This window comes from Triticum urartu, chromosome 5 (genome assembly GCF_003073215.2).
Source record: "Triticum urartu cultivar G1812 chromosome 5, Tu2.1, whole genome shotgun sequence".
Taxonomy (NCBI): Eukaryota; Viridiplantae; Streptophyta; class Magnoliopsida; order Poales; family Poaceae; genus Triticum; species Triticum urartu.
In genome coordinates this window covers 291,926,541-291,950,687 of record NC_053026.1, presented here as the reverse complement: position 1 = coordinate 291,950,687, position 24,147 = coordinate 291,926,541, and the positions used below count along the sequence as shown (strand labels likewise).

Below are 24,147 nucleotides of genomic sequence, written 5' to 3'. Positions count from 1 at the left end.
TCCTCAAATATCTCCGTCATATTGAGGTTGTTATTTAAGTACGTACTATTTGTTACGGGCTTGGTCATTCAAGGACACCCCTGAATCAAGCGCTCCCCATCAAGCACAACACAACGACAGATCATTGGGAGATCACACGAGGTCACCTGTTGTGGCAATCACGAGTTTATTGTCACCTACGCCTGTTGTGGTCCTAAAGGACGAGTTCGTACGTCGTTCGTTCGTTCGTCCGCCCCTAAGGCCTCGCTCGATCCACCCCCACCGATTTTCCTCCTTCTCTTTTTCATGTGGTTTATTTTCATCCGTCACGGTTTTATTTTCCCTGAACCAAAGAGGCGATAGCTTAGGAGTCAGGAGCCCAGCCCGCACACCCCTCTCTCTCGCCTCAGCAACGGAGGCACGCAACACGGACGCACTGCACCGATCCCAAGATGCACTAGGGCTGGCCCGCCACTGATGGCGATGGCTATCAAATGGCAACTACGGCGACGTTGACGCGCTTTATCCCCCACCGCTGCCGCCTCCTGAGCGGCCGAGATCCCGAGCGTGGTGAGCTCCCTTCCCTTCCCCACTTCCTCGCTACCATGCCCATCCCTACCCCCGTTCCGTTCCCAAGGCAACGGCCCCACGGTCCCTCTAACCTAGGATTGTCGACCTGATCTGTCGGCGTGCACATGACGATGGTGGTGCCGGTCTCAATCGCCCTGATTTGGTTTGACTGAGAATCATCGATGTGTGGGCGACAAGCAGATTTCCTTGGATGTCTCCATGCCACGCTACCGTGCTCGATTTCATTCACAGGCTTCAGGAAATATTTGTGGTAAGAATCGAACTCATGTACTGTTTTCTTTTATGTTTTACCACTTTTTTGATGCAATCACAGGAACAGACTTGTACAGTGTACTGCTATATGTTTACATCACGTGCTATATTATTAAACTGTGGTTTCTCTTTGTTCAGTTAGTTCTTATGAAACAGAAACACTTACTTTCTCATGTGTCAATTTTCTTGAGGTCAAGCAAGCGGGATGCTCTTCCTCCATGCATGCACATGTTCTGCATTATGGGTTCTTTGGTCTCCTGCTAAGTACATTTGGTGCTCTTTGACGCTCATGTGTTCCTTTGGCTAGCTTTCAGATGAAGACTGAATGCACGTGCAAGTACGATCAGGAAGCAATCGAGGAATATACGAGACTATTTCTGCAATTGTTGTCCCTAGCTCCCTAACTCCGTTGAGTCGATAACCATATTATCCTGTGATGTAAGCTGGCTTATGATCTTTGGACAGATTTGGGTCTCCTTAACTCTGATTTCCTGGTATCCATTCTTTATGACCCTCATTGCCACAACAAATGAATTTTTGTTCATATTTGTCATCCAGATGGGTTAAGGAAGACAAGGTAGTGCACTTCCAGATGTTTGTCCTCCTCTCCAAGACGATGTCAGTTTGGTTATGCATGCGGAATGTTTTCTTGATGTCATGCATATTACAAAGGCTTCTATGGATCTTGAAGCTTTTGCTTGTATCATCTATTAGATATTTTTTCTGAACTCTCTATGTTATCCCTCTTTGCACTGACCTATAATTTTTGTTTGAGCAGGGACAGTGCAGCGAACACGAGCAAATAAATTGGTAGAAGGTGCAGACGACTATCTGAACCAAGGCTTGTGTAATATGTAAAGTGAGTGACAGATGCAGTATCTAGCTCTTTGATAAGTATTGGGATGTAGGTAGGACACATCTAATCTGAATTGAAATATGGATGGCGTGAATAGTCTGTATGTTCGATTTTCGATCGAATGTTGAATTATTATCAACTAGATCTACCTCCACCGACATTACTAGCTCCTCCTTGAATACCAACTATCGGAAAGAGAGCAATGATACTGTGATTGTACTGTTTTATGCCAGGTGTTAAAGAATACTATTTGCAATCAGTTAGCGACGAACTGACGGTGCATTATATTGTATAGAAGTTCTTTTGATCCTGAAAAGCCAATTGTGCATTTATTGTTCTGTACCTAATTTGGCCCTCCCGAATCTCTATATACTACCCCCTCCATTCCTAAATGTATGTCTTTTTAGATATTTCAATATGAACTACATACGAATGTATGTAGACATAGTTTAGAGTGTAGATTCACTCATTTTGCTACGAATGTAGTCTATATTGAAATCTCTAAAAAAACTTATATTTGGGAACGGAGGGAGTACATATACATATGATAGTTATGTCAAGTACTTTTTTAGTCTCCGCTTTTGTAAATCTTGTGACTTAACAATGCCAGCTTACTAGACAATGCGAAGGAAGCCCAGAATTGTGATTCAGTGGATATATTGTTGTTGCATGTGCCTTGAATGCAAATTTAATTATGAGGGATTCAAGGGCTAGGTAGCATGCTTCTACTTGACTGAATTTAAGTAGGAGAGTTGAGCGGTTGGTAGGGGACTTCTCGGCGGTCCGTGGGGAAGTACGGTGTGAAGGAGAGAGGGCACCATTGCGAAGGTGAGGTGGGCATTATCCGGTTTTAAATAAGAGGACTCCAGCGAGAAATGCCTTGCTACACAGGGAAACGTCCAACAGGAAATGGGAAGGGTGCATCATGGGGTGTTTTTTTGTGTTGGCATGCGTGTTGAAGATAACATGACGGATAATCTGGACAACCATATTTCTCCCGCACATATAGTCTAGATTCAGGGGAGCCCAAACTGTCTAGATGGTTGAATTTTGGGAGCCTACTAGGCGCCCATTTGATGTCCGAACACGTTCAAACATATGAGGAAGAAATGAATTTTGAATTTAAAGATGATCTTAGTCATTATTCTGATTTATTATATGCATGCTAGCCCGTAGCAACGCACGGGCATTCTACTAGTATACTTAAAAAGACAACATTACATAACCAAATTAAGCATACAATTACACAAGTGACTACACACATAACATTTCCACACACCAAAGTAAGCAATTACATGCATACTAAAGTAGGAGAAACAAGGATCCAATCATCTACTTATTGTTGCGACGATGCTTCCCATTGCTCTGCTTCCGGCCGAATCCCTGACCGTTTTGGGGGAAGGAGGCACTTCGTCATGTCAACGATCCGCCTATACATGTAGTAGCTCGTGTATGCCTCCTTGGCCGCGTACACGACGTGAGCTTTGTCGAGTTTCTCCATCCAGGCCGAGTGCCAGGCACGCTTGTCCTTGTTGCATGAATCCTTCATGTCTCTGTAGTAGGGGTCGATGATGGCCTCGGCGAGGTGAACCAGTGAGTCCTTCTCACGCTCCTTCCTGCCCCAGATCTTGTATTGGCCCTGGATGTCGACAAGATTCTGCCAGGCGATGCCCGAATTCTCGAGCGCCTTTACATCGTTGGTGATGTCCTCCGTAGCGAACATGTAGTGGGGGCTGTTGACAAACCTAGCGAAACGCTCGCAAGGACTTGTGGCCAGACAGTAGTGGTAGATGAGGACGTGGTGGTGCACGCACATCTGGGTGATGGCGTCCTTGGGACGAGACCCAGCATGAGCGCGGGTGTACTCGAGGTCGAACCCAACCACCTTGTACTTCTCCTCGGCAAGCAACAACTCCATGATGTAGATGGAGTGCTCCACCCAGACCGGGTCATTGGTGTACACCACCGAGAGGTCCATGAACCTTCTGTGGGTGTCCATCACGGCACGCATGGTGAACTGCTGCTCGTCGTCAGAAGCCGCTCGAAGCGCCATTGGAGCCACGTAGGATACCCTCTAAGAATTTCTCGTGGTGGGTGTGCTTCTTGCAATGGTGGGGCGCGATCGAAAGGTTGGCCACTGTAATAACTGTAATTGTCACGTCTTGTCACAGCGTTCATAGCGGAGGATTCTAGTGCACGCTTGACAACACTGCACCGCACGCGTGGCCTCAAAGAGGCGCCAAATTTATCGCCGGTGAGCTTGTTCCCGCGCTACCGCGCAATTTACCGCACAAGGTTCCTTCCCGGCTAGTTTGGCCACATGTTGGCTAGAAGAGGTACAAATCATGGGTGTTTATTGGCAAAAGCTTTGTAAAAACAAAGTGTGTGGAATGACTTTGGTCATAAGTTTACTCGTGGGTGATAAGGTCAAAGTTACACAGAAGGGTGATGATGGACACTCGAGTGCAATAATTAATTCTACGCTCTACAAGGAACACGATGGAAGAAACCAACTTTGTGCAATAATGTTGAAGACCGTAGTCGAGTTAGCTATACAGATCGTGTGCTGTGAGATCGACAAGGTAAATAGATTTGAGAATGGTTAATAAAATCTAAGACCATTGCATATTAAGGTCAAAATAGTGCTACCAATATACGAGTCTCATACGATGCCATTTCAACGATTGTACCACAAAAGCTCGAAATATTACAAGGTTCAAATTCCAGAGTTATATGGCTCAAATTCGAAGATTACAAGGTTCAAACTGATATTAGAAATGAAATTCAGCTCATTAGTTGCAAACGGTCGCGCCAATCCGCTGAACATGGATATCAAAGAGGTTCAAACTAATATTACCACTTCTAAGTCTGGTTTTGAAACCTCACAATTTTTGCAAAGGGGTCAGCCACTGAGAACTCATGTATGGGGTTGACACGATGACTTCCGATTACTCTGTCATCTGAAGTTCCAAAATGAAATTCAGCATTTTTGGAGCCTATTCCATTCCGCCGCAGGTGCCGGCACTGTTCAACAGACCATTCATTTTTGCAAAAATAAATGTAGGGCAAACCTCATTTCCTTCAGCACCCTTGTTTTGAGAACAAAGAACCTGGCGAATATAATCTCCGGTAAGGTCCCTCGGTAGGAGTTCAAAGTAATTTCTGAGAGATGCAGATCTAGGCATTCAACATGATTGTTATATTGTATCACATTGTCCAACACTAGGCCTAATCTTATCTCCAAAAGAAGAAAATGTGTTAGTGCCTACATGCAGTTTTGAACATTACTACAGGCCTATTTGGTTTGCAGGATTTGTAAAATGCACTAACATGCCATTTTCAATCTGACATGATTAACATGGGAATTTGATTACATTCTAGAAAAATGTAGCCTTCTTCACAAGAGGTTGGAGTGGATGAAAAGTTCCCTAAGAAAACTAGTACAGATGAATCCAAAGGAGAAATGCTTATTGATTGTAACCATGTGGGTCAAGCAACCAATATGGGGGGGGGGTGGAACATGTATGTACTGGAATCTGAGGGAGTCCTGGACTAAGGGGTCCTCGGGCATCCGACCTGTTAGCCATGGGCCGGACTGATTGGCTGTGAAAGATACAAAGACAGAAGACACTGCCTGTGTCCGGATGGGACACTCCTTGGCGTGGAAGGCAAGCTTGGCGATCAAATATGAAGATTCCTTTCACTGTAACTGACTTTGTATAACCCTGGTCACCTTCAGTGTCTATATATACTGGAGGGTTTAGTCTGTGATGACAATCATAATCAGATAGGCTAGACTTCTAGGGTTTAGCCATTATGATCTCATGGTAGATCAACTCTTGTAACCCTTATACTCATCAATATTGATCTAGCAGGACGTAGGGTTTTACCTCCATCGAGAGGGCCCGAACCTGGGTAAACATTGTGTTCCCTGTCTCCTGTTACCATCAACCTCAGATGCATAGTTCGGGACCCCCTACCCGAGATCCGCCAGTTTTGACACCGACATTGGTGCTTTCATTGAGAGTTCCGCTGTGTCGTCGCCAAGAGGTTTGATGGCCCCGTCAATCATCCACAACAACATTATCTAGGGAAAAACCTTCCTCCTTGAATAGATCTTCGTGTTCGGCGGCTTCGCTCTGCGGGCCAACTCGCTTGGCCATCTAGAGCAGATCGATAGCTACCTGGCCATCAGGTCAGATTTGGAAGCTTGAACTACGTCGCGGACATCCGTGGAGACTTGATCTTTGACGGATTCGAGAACGTGGAAGTAGCCGCTCTCTGTCACCACGATGAACATGGCTCATAAACCTGTCATCGAACTACACCCAGGAGATAGAACCCGCAACTGCTCTTGCCTTAGATCCGGAGCAGATCACGCCATCCGAGGACGGGAGGCTCAGCCCCGCCATGGAGGCCACAGACTCAGTGGCGTTGGAGCCGCACACAGACCCAACATCAGGTGAGATCTGTGTTGCTAGAACCTCGGACACGTTTCCAGCTACAGGTTCCAAGGCATGTGCGTCCGTGCACGACGAGCTTGATCAGCATCGATCGTTGAATTCACCTCTGTGGACATCTTCCGGCACTCACCTTTAGGCGACGTGCTAAACTCATTAAAAACACTCTCCCTAGTGGGGGACTCACAACTGAACTACATCCGGTTTGAACTAGAGGCCGATGACGGAGAATTTCGCTTCCCACCCCTGCCCACTTAATAGCCACTGTCGAAGACCTAACTGACATGCTCGATTACGACTCCGACGACATCGATGGGATGGACGACGATGCCAGAGAAGAAGAGGCCCAAAACCCGCCGTTTACCGGACGCTGGCAGACCACTTCCTCTTATGACGTATACATGGTGGATGCACCAAAAGAGAATAGCGACGATGACAAGAAAAATCCGATTCAGGATAAACCTCCCGAGATACAACCAAAGTGTCGGCGTTAGCGGCGCCGCTCTAAGTCATGCCGCAGCAAAGATAGCAACACTGGCACAGGAGAAGATAACACTCCGCAGGGTGCCGAAGACAATGAAGACCCCATTGAGGCAACTGCCAAACAAAATGAACGGGAAGACGAGCAACATAGCCCTGGTGAACAGGCCACACACGAAGACTCGGAGGATAGTAATTATCTCCCGCTCTCTGAGGATGAGGCGAGCCTCGGCACTAAGGATTTTATCGTGCCCGAGGAACCTCTCGAGCAGGAGCGCTTCAAGCGCCAGCTAATAGCCACTGCAAGGAGCCTGAAAAAGAAGCAGCAACAGCTTCAAGCTGATCAGGATCTGCTCAACGATTGATGGACTGTCGTCCTGGCAGCCGAGGAATACGGCCTCAAGCGACCACTAAAAAGTTACCCGAAGCGCAAATTACTACCTCAATTCGAGACGAGGCGCCGGAGCCCATGCCATTAGCGCGCAATGCGGCTGACCGACCGCCACGTGGCCGGGACAAAGCAGCAACACAAGCCGAACACCAGCCCACCTTACCTCGCCGTAAAGGCAGAGACACAACCACTCAGGGATACACGTATGATCTCTGGCAGGGCCTGAAGAATAAAACAGGTCCGGCCAGATCGATCTACGGATCACGGGGGCGTGTCTTGACACGCGATGACGGCTATCAAGCCGAACATGCTAAGTACAATTACGTTCGGGCCGAAAGCCGCAGACGGACTCCATCCGAACTACGTCACGAACTGGCCCAATATAGAGGTGCCGCACACCCTCTCTGCTTCACTGATGAAGTCATGGAACATGAATTCCCAGAAGGGTTCAAAACCGTGAATATCGAATCATACGATGGAACCACAGACCCCGCGGTATGGATTGAAGTGTTCATTCTCCATATTCATATGGCTCGTGGCGATGACCTTCATGCCATTAAATACCTCCCCCTAAAACTCAAAGGGCCAGCCCGACACTGGCTGAACAGCCTGCCCAAAAATTCCATTGGCATCTAGGAGGACTTGGAAGAAGCCTTCCTTGACAACTTCCAAGGTACATATGTTCAACCTCCGGATGCCGATGACTTAAGTCACATAATTCAATAGCCCAGAGGATCGGCCAGGAAACTCTGGACTAGGTTCTTAACTAAAAAGAACCAGATCGTCGACTGTCCGGATGCCGAAGCCTTGCGGCCTTCAAACACAGCATCCGGGACGAATGGCTCGCCCGACACCTCGGCCAAGAGAAGCCGAAGTCCATGGCAGCCCTTACGACACTCATGACCCGCTTTTGCGCGAGCGAAGATAGCTGGCTAGCTCATAGCAATAACATGGCAAGCGAACCTAGCACTGCGGAAGCCAAGAATAGCAACGGCAAGCCCCGACGCAATAGACACAAGCATCGAAACAACGGTAACAATACTGACGACACGATGATCAATGTCGGATTCAGCGGCTCCAAGTCCGGCCAGCGGAAGAAGCCATTCAAAAGGAACAGTTCAAGCCCATCCAGCTTGGACCGCATACTCGATCGCCCATGCCAGATACACGGTAGTCTTGACAAACCAGCCAACCACAACAACAGAGACTGTTGGGTTTTTAAACAGGCCGACAAGTTAAATGCCGAGAACAAGGAGAAGGGGTCGCAAAGCGAAGACGAAGACGAGGAGACCCAGCCACCGAACACAGGGGGACAGAAGAAGTCCCCCCCCCAAATTAAAACGGTAAACATGATATACGCTACCCACATCCCCAAGAGAGAACGCAAGCGCGCGCTCAGGGACGTCTACGCGATAGAGCCAGTCGCCCCAAAGTTCAACCCATGGTCTTCCTACCCGATCACTTTTGATCGCAGGGACCATCCGATCAGTATTCGTCATGGCGGTTCAGCCGCACTGGTCCTTGACCCAATCATTGATGGATTTCACCTCATGCGAGTCCTCATGGATGGTGGTAGCAGCCTGAACCTGCTCTATCAGATACAACGCGCAAAATGGGCATTAATCCATCAAGAATTGAGCCCACAAATACTACCTTTAAAGGAGTCATACCAGGTGTAGAGGCCCGCTGTATGGGCTCAATCACACTAGAGGTTGTCTTCGGATCTCCGGATAATTTCCGAAGCAAAGATCTGATCTTTGATATCGTCCCCTTCCGCATCGGCTATCATGCACTGCTCGGACGAACCGCATTTGCACGCTTCAACGCGGTGCCAGACTACGCTTATCTTAAGCTCAAGATGCCCGGTCCACGCGGCGTCATAACAGTCAATGGAAACATAGAACGCTCCCTCCGTATCGAGGAGCACACCACTGCGTTAGCAGCAGAAGTATAGAGCGGCCTCCTCAAGCAAAACCTTAATTCGTCGGCGAAATCCCGGACACTGTCAAACGAGTCCGGACTACTCTGCAGCAGGACAGCCCAGCTCGTCAAGAGCTCGACTAGCAACTCGGCCTCCGTCCCCATCCCAACTAAGAAGCGACATTTGTACCGCGTGTACATAACTACGCACTCAAAATACCATAGGCATAGACGGAGGCATAACTATCTTGTGATCCATAATACGGCTTGACCGCTTCTGGACACACATACTTTACATTTTTCCTTTTTATCCTTTTCAGGTCCCTTTTTCCATAGGTTTCTTCTGACGACCTGATCATTGGTCCTCTCGGCAGGACGGATACACCAATATGGCAAGAAGCACTGGTGTACACGGGAATCCCTAGATGGTCTCTTTAACGACCACTCTACCTGCCTTCAGGACCCGCACGCAGCTGTCCCTTGGTTAGGGCATGTTAAATAGCCTGGTTGCTTATCACACCACTTGTACGAATACGCTTTGACATATTAATCAAACTATAAGGGAAACAGTTTGTGGCCCAACTTCTGCGGCACTGGCTTACTCCCCTTTTATTTTCCTTTTTCTTTGAGGATTTTCTCAAAGTTGCGACCATACACTTTGGTACGCTTTTATCTGCCAGGGGCTTCATCGCGACCCACAACATGACAACAAAGTCCGAACATTTTCTAACATAGTTCGGCACCCCGAATTTAGCATTATATGCATTGGCTCCGAATCATGTCTTTGGTCAATAGTTGGGTTGCCCGGCTCCTGTGCTTACTACCTTACGTTCCGCTATATCAACTAGGGTAGTAAATGGAGAACTACTGCGACTGTGTCTTGGTTTATCAGGATGAGCACCTCAATAGAGAAAGCCGAAAACTGACTATCATGATGTGGCGAGAGCTGGTCAGCTCTTCGGAGGGTTCAAATCTTTAGTGATTTTTTCTGCATTATGCGATGAATCAGCTTTTACCTGATCAGGTGATTACAGTACCCTAGTTCGGATACCAGGGGCTGCGCCTAAAATTTTCATTGTAGAACTCCTATGGCTAAGTGAGGGTGATAAAGCCACATAGTCCGATTGCCTGGTTCGTTGCACTAAACACCTCCTTTAAGGACCAAACAAATTAGATCAAGAGTGTTTAGATTCCATCCCGAACACCCCCGTAATACCTACGTGGCGGCTGAAGCCGACGACTGGCCAACTCTCAAAATTTCATAAACACGGCCGCACAGGAGGTAAAATAATAAACAAACATTATATTACATAGCCGAACTTGTTTTTATACAGGGCGAGACAATATAACAGTATTCATTCAAAAATTACATCCTTCGTACACTGTTCTGCCACAATACGGGATCCCTCAAGGACTTCGCTAAAATATCGCTCGGGCGTGCGATACTCCGTGCTCGCGGGCGGTCCTTCGGTCACAACCGTGGAAGCATTCATGTTCGCCCACTACATCTTGACACGGGCGAAGGCCATCCGCGCACCTTTGATACAAACCGACCGCTTGATGGCGTCAAGCCGAGGGCAGGCATTGACTAGCCGCTTCACGAGAGCAAAGTAGATGTTGGGGATAACTTCGGCCAGCCACAGCCGGACTATCAAGTCCTTCATGGCCAGTTCGGCCACCCTATGTAGTTCGACCAGCTGTTTTAGCTGGTTGCTCAAGGGCGCCGGATGTTCTGGCGCAAGATATTGCGACCAGAATAGCTTCTTCGTCGAGCTCCCCTCTCCGGCTCAGAAGAACTCAGCAGTGTCAGAAACGTTGCATGACAGATCCGCAAACGCCCCTGGAGAACTCCAAATATGGGTCAGTAGGAGATACCTCTTCTTCACATACTTGCTTTGCATAATAAAAGCCTTACCTGCCATGATCTTTTTGGCCTCCTGGATTTCCTGGAGGGTGCCTTGGGCTTCGGCTCGGGCCTCTTGTGCACCCTGGTGAGCCTTCCCAAGTTCGGATTCTTGGTCCGCACGCTGACGCTCCAAGGACTCGTATTTCCTCAAAGCGTCTTGAAGCTCCTGCTGGACCTCCCCAACCCTAGCCTCATGCTTTTTCTAGATGGCTCGTTCCTTGGCTTCCCTCTCCTCGGCCTCGGCCAGCGCCTTTTTGAGGGTTTCAACTCAGTCGCCGCTCCTACAAATATCACAGCACTACAATCAATATACATCATTTATTCTTTCCGAACATATAGCAAGTCTCCACACACCTTGCTTGTCCTCCAGCTGCCTTTTCACAAGGCCGAGCTCTTCTTCGGCCCGCTCCAGACTCCGCTTTAGTCCGGAGACCTCAGCGGCATGAGAGGTGTCGGCCAGCAGCGACGCCAGTGTTTATAAGACATATTTAGTTAGCTTCCTATGCAAATTATTTGATCCTCTGTCCGACTTTTCTTTTCGAACACCGTACAGTGTCTCAGGGGCAACACTATCTATATTGGGACTTTCTCTTTTACGTTGCTTAGCTCAAAACCTGTCAGCAGGCTGCTGCAGGCTTCGGTTAGTCCGCTCTTGACGGACTGAACCCTCTCAACCATCGTACCCATAAGGATACGGTGTATATCTACAATGGAAGCACCTCGTAGCGCTTCCAACAGATCATCCAGTGCCTCTGGTTGGACAGAGGTCACCGGCAGGATATGCACACCTCCTTCTCTTGTACTGAATAAGAAAGGGATAAAGAGTTGGCTTACAATCGCCACTTCACACAATACAAGTTAAACATACAACATCCAGAATACAATCAAGGTCCGACTACGGAACCAAAATAAAAGGAAGGCAACCCCAAATGCTAGATCCCCGATCGTCCCAACTGGGCTCCACTACTGATCAATCGGAAACGAAACAACACAACGAACAAGATCTTCATCGAGCTGCCACTTGAGCTGGGTTGCGTCGCTAGCACTTGTATCATCGGCACCTGCAACTCTTTGGAAGTATCTGTGAGCCACGAGGACTCAACAATCTCACACCCGCGAGATAAAGACTATTTAAGCTTATGGGGTGGAAAGGGTAGTGAGGTGGAGCTGCAGCAAGCACTAAGCATATATGGTGGCTAACATACACAAATAAGAGCGAGAAGAGAAGCAACCCAACGGCCGTGAAGCTAGAAATGATCAAGAAGTGATCCTGAAACTACTTACGCACAAGCATAACACAAGACCGTGTTCTCTTGCCGGACTCCGCCGAAAAGAGACCATCACAGCTACACACGCGGTTGATTCATTTTAATTAAGTTAAGCGTCAAGTTCTCTACAACTGGACATTAACAAATTCCCATCTACCCATAACCGTGGGCACGACTTTCAAAATTTCAAACCTTGCAGGGGTGTCCCAACTTAGTCCATCACAAGCTCTCACGGTCAACAAAGGATATTCCTTCTCCTAGGAAGACCCAATCAGACTTGGAATCCCGGTTACAAGACATTTCGACAATGGTAAAACAAGACCAGCAAAACCGCCCAATGCACCGACATCCTGATAGGAGCTGCACATATCGCGTTCTCAGGGCAACACCGGATGAACACTACGTACAGCTAAAACCAGCCCTCAAGTTTCCCCAAGGTGGCGCTGCAAGTGGATCTGGTTCGGACCAACACTTAGAGAAGCACTGGCCCGGGGGGGGGGGGTTAAAATAAAGATGACCCTCGAGAGCGCGACTCCCAAGGGAAAAGTAGGTGGTGATGAGGCAAAAGGTAAAACCAAGGTTGGGCCTTGCCGGAGGAGTTTTATTCAAAGCGAACTGTCAAGGGGTCCCCATAACACCCAACCGTGTAAGGAACGCAAAATCAAGGAACATAACACCGGTATGACGGAAACTAGGGCGGCAAGAGTGGAACAAAACACCAGGCATAAGGTCGAGCCTTCCACCCTTTACCAAGTATATAGATGCATTAATTAAATAAGAGATATTGTGATATCCCAACATATCCATGTTCCAACATGGAACAAACTTCATCTTCACTTGCAACTAGCAACACTATAAGAGGGGCTGAGCAAAAGCGGTAACATAGCCAAACAACGGTTTGCTAGGAAAGGTGGGTTAGAGGCTTGACATGGCAATATGGGAGGCATGATATAGCAAGTGGTAGGTATCGCGGCATGGCAATAGAGCGAACAACTAGCAAGCAAAGATAGAAGTGATTTCGAGGGTATGATCATCTTGCTTGAGATCCCGCAAGGAAGAAGAACGAGTCCATGAAGAAGATAAACGGACACAGTCGAACGGATCCTCACAAACGCGACGTTATCGGAACTAAACCGAAGAGGCAACACCGGAAAGAAGCAAACAACATAGTAAACAACCACCACATAAACATGCCATGATGCACAACCAAGTATGATGCATGTACGGTTTAATGAAGCATGGCATGGCAAAGTGCACAAACAAAACTACAAATTAAGTGGAGCTCAATATGCAATGAGTTGCATATTGGCGAAACACCACAACAATTATTTAGTTCTCTCTCGTTTATGTAACCAAAAATATTAAATGTTGTTAAACATGACAAGAGGGTGAAGCATAAACAAACTAACTATCTAAGCAATTTAAATGGGGCCGGATACAACAAACAATAAACCAGGGAAATCCCCATGTGCATATTTTAAATTTGGTACTATTCTATCCTAAGGCATATTTCAATGTTGTTAAACATGCAAAGTAATGCCACCATGTTAAACTAGGCATTTTTCTACCCCATTTACATATAAAGTTTGTTAGGTTTGGAGCTACGGTTATTTAGTTATGAATTAAAACATTTTAACATGGCATAAGAGCAAATTTAAACAAACAACATTTTAAAAATTTTAAACATGGATGAAAGTGGCATATTATGAAACTACACAAAATTCTAAGCATGTTTCATATAAAGTTTGTTTAATTCCGATGCACGGTTGTGGAGTTAGGATATGAATGAAATGTAAGGGCTTTTCTGTAAAACTGGTAACTCTGGATAAATGGACAAATCGCAAAACGAAAAAAATGATAATAGGCCGAAACATAACTGAACTGGGTTGGGGGAAGCTCCTCACATTGGGCTTGTCCCGGTTGGTGGAAGAGGCAGGCTGGGCTGGAGGCCGGTGCGCTGGGCCTCAGGTGGTTCGCGGTCCACGAGGCCCAGAGGCATGTCGTCCTCGTCCCCGATCCCGTTGGATTGAGGGAAGCCAGGGGTGGTGGCGCTGCGAAGCTCGGCGGCCAGGGTCGTCTAAGGCAGAGGTCAAGGACAGCGGGAACAGCCAGATCCGCCCTCCCGGCGGCGGATCCGGCGGGCAGTGGTGGAGCTCATCGAGCTAGGAACGGTGCCATGCCGGGGTTCCTGCGGGGAGAGAGAGACCATGAGAGAGAGAGGGAGGAGGAGAGGGAAACGGGAAGGCATAGGACATCAGAGACAGGGAGGTGGGGTCCTCAACTCTGGCGAGGGGCGGACGTCGAGGAAGGTCGGCGCCGGCGCGGGGAGGCGAGGAGAGCCGCGGGCGACGGCGGGCGCTGCTGCACGAGCGCTAGGGCAAACGGGCGCTGCACGCGGCCCAGATCTGGCCCGACGCGGGCCTGCGGCGAGCTCTACGGGCCACGGCGGCGGGGAGCGGGCAGGGGCCACGTGGCGCACGCGGAGTGGAGGAGGGTGGCGCTGGTTGCTGAGTTGGCACGAGCGGGTTGGTGGGGAGCGTCCGTCCGGCGGCGGCTGGACTGTTGGACGGTGCCAAGTGGCGAGATGGGAGCGGTGCGGCACGGAATCTGAGGAGGGGGAGGCTAGAGGTAGGGTAAGGTCTAGGTTGCCCAAAATGGACTATGGGTGTCCATATATAGCAAATTTGCTCGGGTTTGGGGGTTAGGAGGGGTTTCTGGACCCTCCGATCGCAATCAAATGGTTCTGGTCAGAGGGGGTTTAGGTGGGCTACAGGTGGGCTGTGAAGAAGGGCTTGGACTGAGAGGAGAGGGGAGAGATGCAGCCCGGCACGGTTTCCGGAGACCGAAAACGTCCGACGGTTGACCGACTACTATTGCCGCTATATTTATCCATTGGGGCATCAAACGGACTCCGAATGCGTTGAAACTTGGCAGGCGGCCTACTGACAACAGAACAACACCGCACGCCAACTTTCATCCCATTCCGAGAACATTTTCCAGCCACTTATAAAATAATATTTCTGATGTGCCGCGGGCGCGTGCAAGTGTGTCTGGGCTCAGAACGGACAACGGAAAGAACTGGGGGAACCCGGACGAATGCAAGTTTTGAAAACAAGATGATGCAATGCACATGATGGCATGACAAGATGCAACACGCAAGCGAATGACATGGCAACAACAACGAAAAACTGGAAGACACCTGGCGCAACGGTCTCGGGGCGTTACAACACTCCACCACTACAAGAGGACCTCGTCCCGAGATCTAGGATGGCACCGGAGGGAAAATGGAAGAGTAAGAGAAGAGGTAAAACTAAGTTGCTTCTTTGACAAACGAGTGAAACCAAAGAACCTTGCGAGGTTGAACGAATTGAAAGAAAGAAAACAATGAAGATTTACAAAGTTGAAAACACTCTGTTATAAAAGAGGAACAAGGAACCTTACTAGAACCTTGTAGGTTGAAAGACATAAGAAAAGTGTTACAATGGACAAGAAGTACATGCAAGCACTCCGGTTGAAACGAGATGTACAAGGAATGATAAAGATCAATTACGACAACACTCCGGTTGGAAATGGAAGGTAAAGAATATGAACTTGGCAAAATGAAAGCACTTGGGTGAGACTCCGGTTAGAAGAGGAAGGATAGACACAACACTCCGGTTAAAACAAGATAGAGAAGGAATAAGAATTATATAATTTGGACAACACTCCGACTGTAAATGGAAGGAATTGAACATGAATTTGACAAGATGAGAGGATACCCGACGAAATAGACAACACACTGCCTCCGGAACTATTGAAGGAATGGCACAAGGGGTAAGAAAGATTTCAGACAGCACTCCGGCTGAGAAGGGAGGCAAAATTTGACAGAATGGGAAGAACTTGAAAAGAGGGCACGACACTCCGGTTAAATGGACAAGCACGAAAAGAACACGGTCCTCACAATTCGAGATGATGAGTGAAGAGAGCAACATCACAAAGCCTCCAGAAGAAATGTAAGAAAGGAATTAAAAGAACGGAGGGGAAAACAACATCTCTACCTCAAATGATCTTGCAAAGGCATCCTTAGGCGAAGGGTCGAACGGAGTTGTTGGAAAACCAAAAACAAAAAGAGTAAGCTTGATGTGGGCTTATGGAAGACATCTCAAAATTAAGAGGTGACAACCTGCCACTCACGGGAAAAAGATTTGATTGAGATCTAGAAAAAGATATAAAGCTTCTTCCACCGAGGTGATAAGAAAACTTGAAACACAGGTAGACATTACCAAGATCAACATTCCCAGTGGACGACTTTAGGTGAAATATGGCATAAGATAATCTCCATAAAGGTATCTTGAACAACAATTGAAGAATGAAAAGAATCCTTGACGAACCACCATGTAGAGCTATAACACCCTCGATGCGACTATAGCTCCCACGTGTCGAGGCACGACTTAGAGACATAATCGCATTGAAGGCATATGTCACAAGTTAGGCAATCTTCACAACATCCCATGTAATATGAATAATAAAGGGGAGATAACATAGTTGGCTTACACTCGCCACATCAATCAAGTACATAAATAACATTACATCATCCAAACACTCATGGCCCGACTACGGCGCCAAAATAAAAGATAACCCAACAAGCGACACGGTCCCGATCACCCCCAACTGGGCACCACCCCTGATCATCGGGAAAGGAAACATAGTATCGTTGAGAGTCCTCGTCGAACTCCCACTTGAGCTCAAGCGCATCTCCTGGAGCATAATCATCAGGCCCTGCATCTGGTGTAATAGTAATCTGTGAGCCATAGGGACTCAGAAATCTCGCACCCTCGCGATCAAGACTATTTAAGCTTATAGGTAAGGCAAGGTAAATAAATATGTGGAGCTGCAGCAAGCGACTAGCAAATATGGTGGCTAACTTATTCGCAAAAGAGAGCGAGAAGAGGAGGCAAAGCGCGAGCGAGAAACTAGAGAACAACCTGCGCAAGCATTACTCCAACACCGTGTCCACTTCCCGGACTCCGCCGAGAAGAGGCCATCACGGTAACACACACGGTTGAAACATTTTTATTAAGTTAAGGTTCAAGTTATCTACAACCGGACATTAACAAATTCCCATCTGCCCATAACCGCGGGCACGACTTTCGAAAGTTCAAATCCCTGCAGGGGAGTCCCAACTTATCCCATGACAAGCTCTTACGGTCAACGAAGGAATAGACCTCCTCCCAAGACGTTCCGATCGGTCTCGGTATCTCGGTTCTTCAAGACACTTCGACAGGTTAAAACAAGACCAGCAACACCGCCCGAACGTGCGGACAAATCCCGATAGGAGCTGCACATATCTCTTTCTCAGGGCACACTCAGATTGTCTAAACTTCCGGTAGGCCAGCCCAGAGTTGCCCCTGGTAGCTACCGGCGGCTGACAGTTTGGACCAACACTCAGAGGAGCACTTGCCCGGGGGGGGGGGGGGGTTTAAAAAAGATGACCCTCGGGCTCCGGAAACCCAAGGGAAAAAAGGCTAGGTGGCAAATGGTAAAACCAAGGTTGGGCATTGCTGGAAAAGCTTTAATCAAGGCAAACTATCAAGGGGTTCCCATTATAACCCAACCGCGTAAGGAACGCAAAATCCGGGAACATAATACAGATATGACGGAAACTAAGGCGGCAAGAGTGGAACAAAACACTAGGCGAGAGGCCGAGCCTTCCACCCTTTACCAAGTATATAGATGCATTAATATAACATGGCAACATAATGATATCCCAACAAGTAAATAAATGTTCCAACAAGGAACGACCTCCAATCTTCACCTGCAACTAGCAACGCTATAAGAGGGGCTGAGCAAAGCGGTAACATAGCCAATCAACGGTTTGCTAGGACATGGAAGGTTAGAGGTTTGACATGGCAATTTGGGAGGCTTGAAAGAAAGTGGTAGGCATCGTAGCATTGGCATAGCAAAAGAGCGAGCAATCTAGCATAGCAAAGATAGTAGTGATTTCGAGGGTATGATCATCTTCCCTGCACAGTTGTCAGAGTTGACTGGATCCTCGAAAGCAAACTCAACGGGCTACTCGTTAGCGAACTCGTCTCCCGGCTCTACCCAAACAACACAAACAAGCAACAAGGACACAATCAACCACGTGCAAGGAACAAACAATACGAAGCAATGATGATATGCTATGCGGGATGCGATGCGGGATGCATATGCAAGATATGACAGGAAATGCAAGAACCTGGCCTCAACTTGGAGATCCAAGTGGGCCACTGGAAAGATGAGATGAAATCACTTGAAAACGATATAAAGAACGCCGGAATCGGAGTTACGGTTTGGAAATGGCAAGCGATTCAAAATATGGCCACGTTCTGCAATTTACAGCAAGTAGCCAACTAAATGCAATGAGATGAACATGCTACAGCACTCAAACATGACAAAAAAAATACATGGCAGGGATGCATTCAAGATTCTTAACAAAAGTCTAGCACTGAGCTACGGCCAATTCATCCATTAACAGGTTCAAACAAGCATGGCAAAAATGCATATGGCAAACAGATTTCAGACTTAGTGAAATTAACACTTGTCTGGAATTTCAGATCAGGTAGCACTCTTCGGAGCAACAAAACTACATGCTACAGGACCTGAACATGGCAAAGTAAAGCATGGAATGTAGCTACTCAAAGAGCTTAACAAAAGTCCCTTAGTGACCTTGAACCAAAAGGGATCAGAAAATACAATTGCAAGCATGTGAACATGGCAAAAACATAATCAGTTTTCAGACAGTGAAAACTGGCACATGCTGAAACATAACTCAAGCAGGCATGTTTACGAGCTCGATGCACTCACTACGGTGCAAGTCATGATAAGCTAAGCATACACCCATCAAGAAGGCACAAAATGCAATCTAGACATGGGAAGAGCAATAGCATAGAATGCACAGATCAACTACAACAACATCGGCAAAATTGCAAACAAGTTGACAATCTGCCCAGATTCACAAAGTAGCAAAAGTAGAGCTTGATTGACTCAAGCTAGGGTGCTCCATAATTACAAAAAAATACATGGATGGATAGATCACTACAAGATTAACAAAACATCCTTACTGATCATCCTCAAAAGAGGCACGGATCACTAGGAAACAACATGAACATATGGCATCATGAGATAAACAGATCAAGGACTTAGTGGAAATGCTATCCTTGAAATCAGAATTACCAAGTGCACCATTTTGCAAGCTTGTGCTAGTCACCACACACATCACAAAAATACATGGGTTGCACCTCTGGAAAGATGACAAAACCCTTAACAAAACATATGTAGAACATCAGGGCATATCATGCACACATTAATCATGGCAAAAATGACAAAAACCTAAATGGAGCAGCAGATCTGACAATTATCTCAAGTAGCCTCCTTCTAACAGCATTTCGGGCATCAGGATGAACTCAAATGAAAATGATGCAATGGAATGAAATGATGTACTCTCTGAGATGAACATTTTGATATGCTATATGCATGAATCGGAGCTACGGATGCAAAGTTACGAGGCTAAGAACATGAGCACTTGGATCAGGAAAAAGCGGGGACTTGGTGAAAAAAAACCACCTAGGGTTTACTGTTCATCCGATCTGGATCTATGCGCAACACGAGGTTCGTCGGATGCTCTTGCCAGAACAGGGGGGCCGCGGTGGCCGGAGGAAGGAGGAGGCCGGCCCGGGGCTCGGGATCCGATGGGCGGCGAGGGTGAGGCGGCGAGGCGAGGGCAAGGCGGCGGGGCGAGGCCGGGCGCCGAGCTCGCCGGTGCGGAGCAGCTTGGCGGCGGCCGGAGTGACGGCGGTGGCCGGTGCGCAGTCGGGCGGCGCGGAGGGAGGAGAAGCAGCGGGCGGCGGCGGATGGCGAGTGGGTCGCGGGGGCCCAACGCGGGCTCGGGCGGGCCTCGGGCGGCGGCGGCGAAGTGGGGCTCGCCCGGGCCACGTGGCGGTCGGTGGCTGGTTGCGGCGATGTGTTCGGCCGGAACGGACACGTCCGGCGCGGCGCGAGGTGGATTTAGGGTTTCGGATGAGGGGGGATCCGGATTTGGAAAGGGGGGGGTCTAAATATAGGCATAGGGGGAGCTAGGAGAGTCCAAATGAGGTGCGGTTTTCGGCCACGGGATTGTGATCGAACGCTCTAGATGATGGAGAAGGATTAGGTGGGTTTTGAGCCAAATTGAAAGGGTGTTGGGCTGCAACACACACGAGGCCTTTTCGGTCCCTCGGTTAACCGTTGGAGTATCAAACAAAGTCCAAATGGCACGAAACTTGACAGGCGGTCTACCGGTAGTAAACCAAGGCCGCTTGGCAAGTCTCTGTCCAATACGGGAATGTTTAATCCCCACACACTAAAGAAAGGTAGAAATGACCACTGGAGGAGAACGAAGCGCCGGAATGAAAAACGGACAACGGGGAAAATGCTCGGATGCATGAGACGAACATGTATGCAAATGAAATGCACATGATGACATGATATGCAATGCATGACACGCAAGCAATGACAAGGCAACAACAACGAATAACTGGATGACACCTGGCACATCGGTCTCGGGGCGTTACAACACTCCACCACTATGAAAGGATCTCGTCCCGAGATCTAGAATGGCACCGGAGGGACAACGGAAGAGAAAAGAGGAGAGGTAAGACTAAGTTGCTTCTTTGACCAATGAGTGAAACCAAAGAACCTTGAAGAGGTTAAGCAAATACGAGAAAAGAATACAACGGAGATGAACGAAGTTGAAAACACTCCGTTAGAAAAGAGGGACAAAGAGCATTGCGAAAACCTTGAGGTTGAAGGGAAGATATATATAGAAAAGACTCCGGTTAAGGAAGGGGATCAAGGAAGACCAAATTCAGGCAGCACTCCGGTTGAAAAGAAAAAATAATTGAATAAGAACTTGATAAGGTGATAGAACTTGAAAAGAGGGCACGACACTCCGGTTAAATGGACAATCATGAAAAGAACATGATCTTGACAAACAAGAATATGGTTGAAGAGAGCAACATCACAATGCCTCCGGAACGAAAGAATAGAATATAGATAATTGGAAAAGAATGGAGAAGAAAATGCCATCTTATACCACAAAAGAGCTTGAGAAGGCATCCTTAGGAAACGGGTCGAGCGGAGTTGTTGGAAAACCAACAACGAAAGGATAAGCTTGATATGGTCTTGTGGAGTACATCTCAAGTTAAGAGCTGAAAACCTGCCACTCATGGGAAAAGAATTGGGTTGATATGAACAAGGATACGAGAAACTTATCTCACCGGAAGGATTAATGAAGAGCTTGGAGTATTTATAAGCACCATAGATAGTAACAATCCTTAGGGAAGGCTTAAAGTGAAATATAACCCAAGATAACTCCAATGACGAGATTGATGGATTTGAAATATCTCATTCATGACAACATGTGAATCATGAAACAAGAACTCAAATTATCAAGAATGCCATAATACCAGCTCCAATGACATGGTTGAAAGAATTGCACTCCGGATGCAAGATGAAGAAACTTAAGCTCCTTAGAAAAGAATCTTGATGAACGCTTCGAGAAGGAAATAAGTCCTTGATGAACCATCATGTAGAACCTTCATGAGAACTCCGGTAAACAAAAGGTAACGAAAAGAAAGAGAAGTTGAAAACACAAGGTAAAACCTTGTAATGATTTAGATGAAACTCCGGAATAAGGAATTAATCACTTGGATGAACAAGAATAAGAATTATTTATGCTTGTCCTTCACCAATAAAATTGATGATAAACAATGGATTTGGCACACTACTTATTCTCTTTGAAAAAGATAAGATAGATATAGCGTCAACTTGAGAAAATCTTCAATGAACCGCCGGTAGGATTGGAACAATGAATAAATTGATATGATAAACAAAGGAAGAGAAATCTTGAATGAACCACCGTAAGAATAAAAAATGAACAAAGAAAAGATAAGGAAGACACCGGGAAGAATTAGCAAATGAATGAAGATGCTTGAGAGAATTTAGACCCATGAGAACGAAGAGATCACGAGCCGATTAGAGATCACTTGAACGAATCACCGGTAAAATTTAGAGTATGAGAGCTGAAAGCTAGAATGAATAAATCTTAGATGGTGGGCTCCGGATAATCAAACTGAAAAGACTCCTGAATCACTCCGGATGGGTGGAAAGAAATCTCACAATCGAAAATAATTATGAGAGGATGGCAACAAACTAGAGCCACGAATCTTGAAGAGAATGAAGCAAGATATGGAGAAAAAACTCTTCTTCGGTCTTCAAAATCTGAGAATGATGATGAGAAACACCACCAAGAATTGTTGAGATACCCTAGGATGGAAAATTATAAAGGTTGAACCAATGATGAAAAGAATTTGAAAGATCTTGGAGAAATACATATGACTGATGATAAATCATTCTTACGTCAAACTTCAAAAGGAAATTTGAGGATAGCTCCAGGAAAATAAGAAGAGTCAGGTAAGATCCTGGGAAAAGACCTGTGGGTTAGGGCCCACTGAAAAGAAGCACCATTGAAATGATTTAAAAGAGAGAATGCACCAGTTGAATTAAATGACTTGAATGAGATAACAACCTGGAAAGATCTTGAATGAATGCAGAGTGGAAAACACGAATCTTCGAGATATCTTGAACGGATTGATAATTGAAACGTGAACCTTCTGAGATATCTTCAGCACTCCGGAACAAATGAATAGTGAGAAGTGAATTATTTTGGGGTGCACCGGTATGAGAAAAGCATTGGGCAAAATGAAAAGGAGTATGCTCAATACCAAAGCTTGAATTAAATCCACCGGAGAAGAAAAAGAATGGATAATGGTGAACTAGAAACTTCGTTAAAATCTTCATGAGCATCACCGGGTACAAACATGAAGGAAGAAGAATGGAGATACTTCCATAATAAAATAGATACTTGATAAAGAAATCCGAGTCCTAGGAGAAAAAAAACAAAGGGAGGGAGGATGGGAAAAACAAAGACAATTTGAAGACGGATGAAACAAACAACGTTGATGAAAAACTGAGATTGGATCTTGCGGATGTTGAAATGATCGGATCCACTTGAAGAGAAAACACGCCGGTGAAAAGGATTGACAAGACAATCTTGATGATCAAGAAGGATTTGTATCCGCATATAAATATGAGAACACCGTTTAGGAAAGGTATGGAATCAACATTTGACTTCGAAGCAACTCGAATACCACGACTCAAAACAAAAACAAGGGATTGGCTTTCAAAATAAGCCGGAACAAACATATGATAGAGATTTTGTCCGAAGTTTTCGTGGTGGGGCCTACACGGGCTCGATCATACAGCACCATCATGTACAAGGCAGTGCACATGACATACGAAGCGTCCCCAAGTTGGCATAGCCAAGGACTCTTTAAGACACAACGAGACCACTGTAAAACCGACCGTGAATAGGCGGACCACTAGACGTCGAACCCCAATTTCATATCATACATCTGTCGGAAAGATAACCTAAGAGCTACTTGAATTCCCACTTATGAAACTCCCGAACCTTTCCGGTTATGCAATCAGGTGTTGGGGATACAGGGGAAGCATAATATCTCACCCAAAACTAGCAAATCCTACATCCAGCTGTATCCATCCTTCAACACATAACCAAGAAACCTTTGGAAATCATCTACCTCAACCTTCGAAAAGCATCCGTTATACAAGTTATGGCGATACTCCCGAACTCCCGCCCCAGTACTGGGTGGCGTCGAGGTTATCTCACCAACGAACTGCATAAAAGAGATTTTTGATGTCGGCGTACTAAACTCAGGTATTCCAGAACTGCAACAATAAAATTATGACGACAACACCTCAGAGCTCAACTCCCCGGGACACTTCCACAAAACCCCTGACAGGAGGCACCAAGACAATGTTCTCATCATAAAACCATCGGAAAGATTCAAAGATACCCGCGTGATCCTAATTTTTTTAGTGAAATTTGAGAAGAGAAGAGTCAAAACTCTATGTCAGGATGCCTTACCAGAGCGATGAGGAGACTGGGAAGTAAAAAGAATTCCTAA

The 24,147-nt window shown here is 46.7% G+C and overlaps 1 long non-coding RNA gene across 1 annotated transcript; it reads left to right on the top strand.

The window, feature by feature from the left end:
* Window positions 1-367: 367 nt before the first annotated feature.
* LOC125555901 lies at window positions 368-1,941 on the top strand. The gene is made up of 2 exons (XR_007304944.1): window positions 368-820; window positions 1,014-1,941. It is a non-coding gene; the product is annotated as an uncharacterized LOC125555901 (long non-coding RNA).
* Window positions 1,942-24,147: the final 22,206 nt, after the last annotated feature.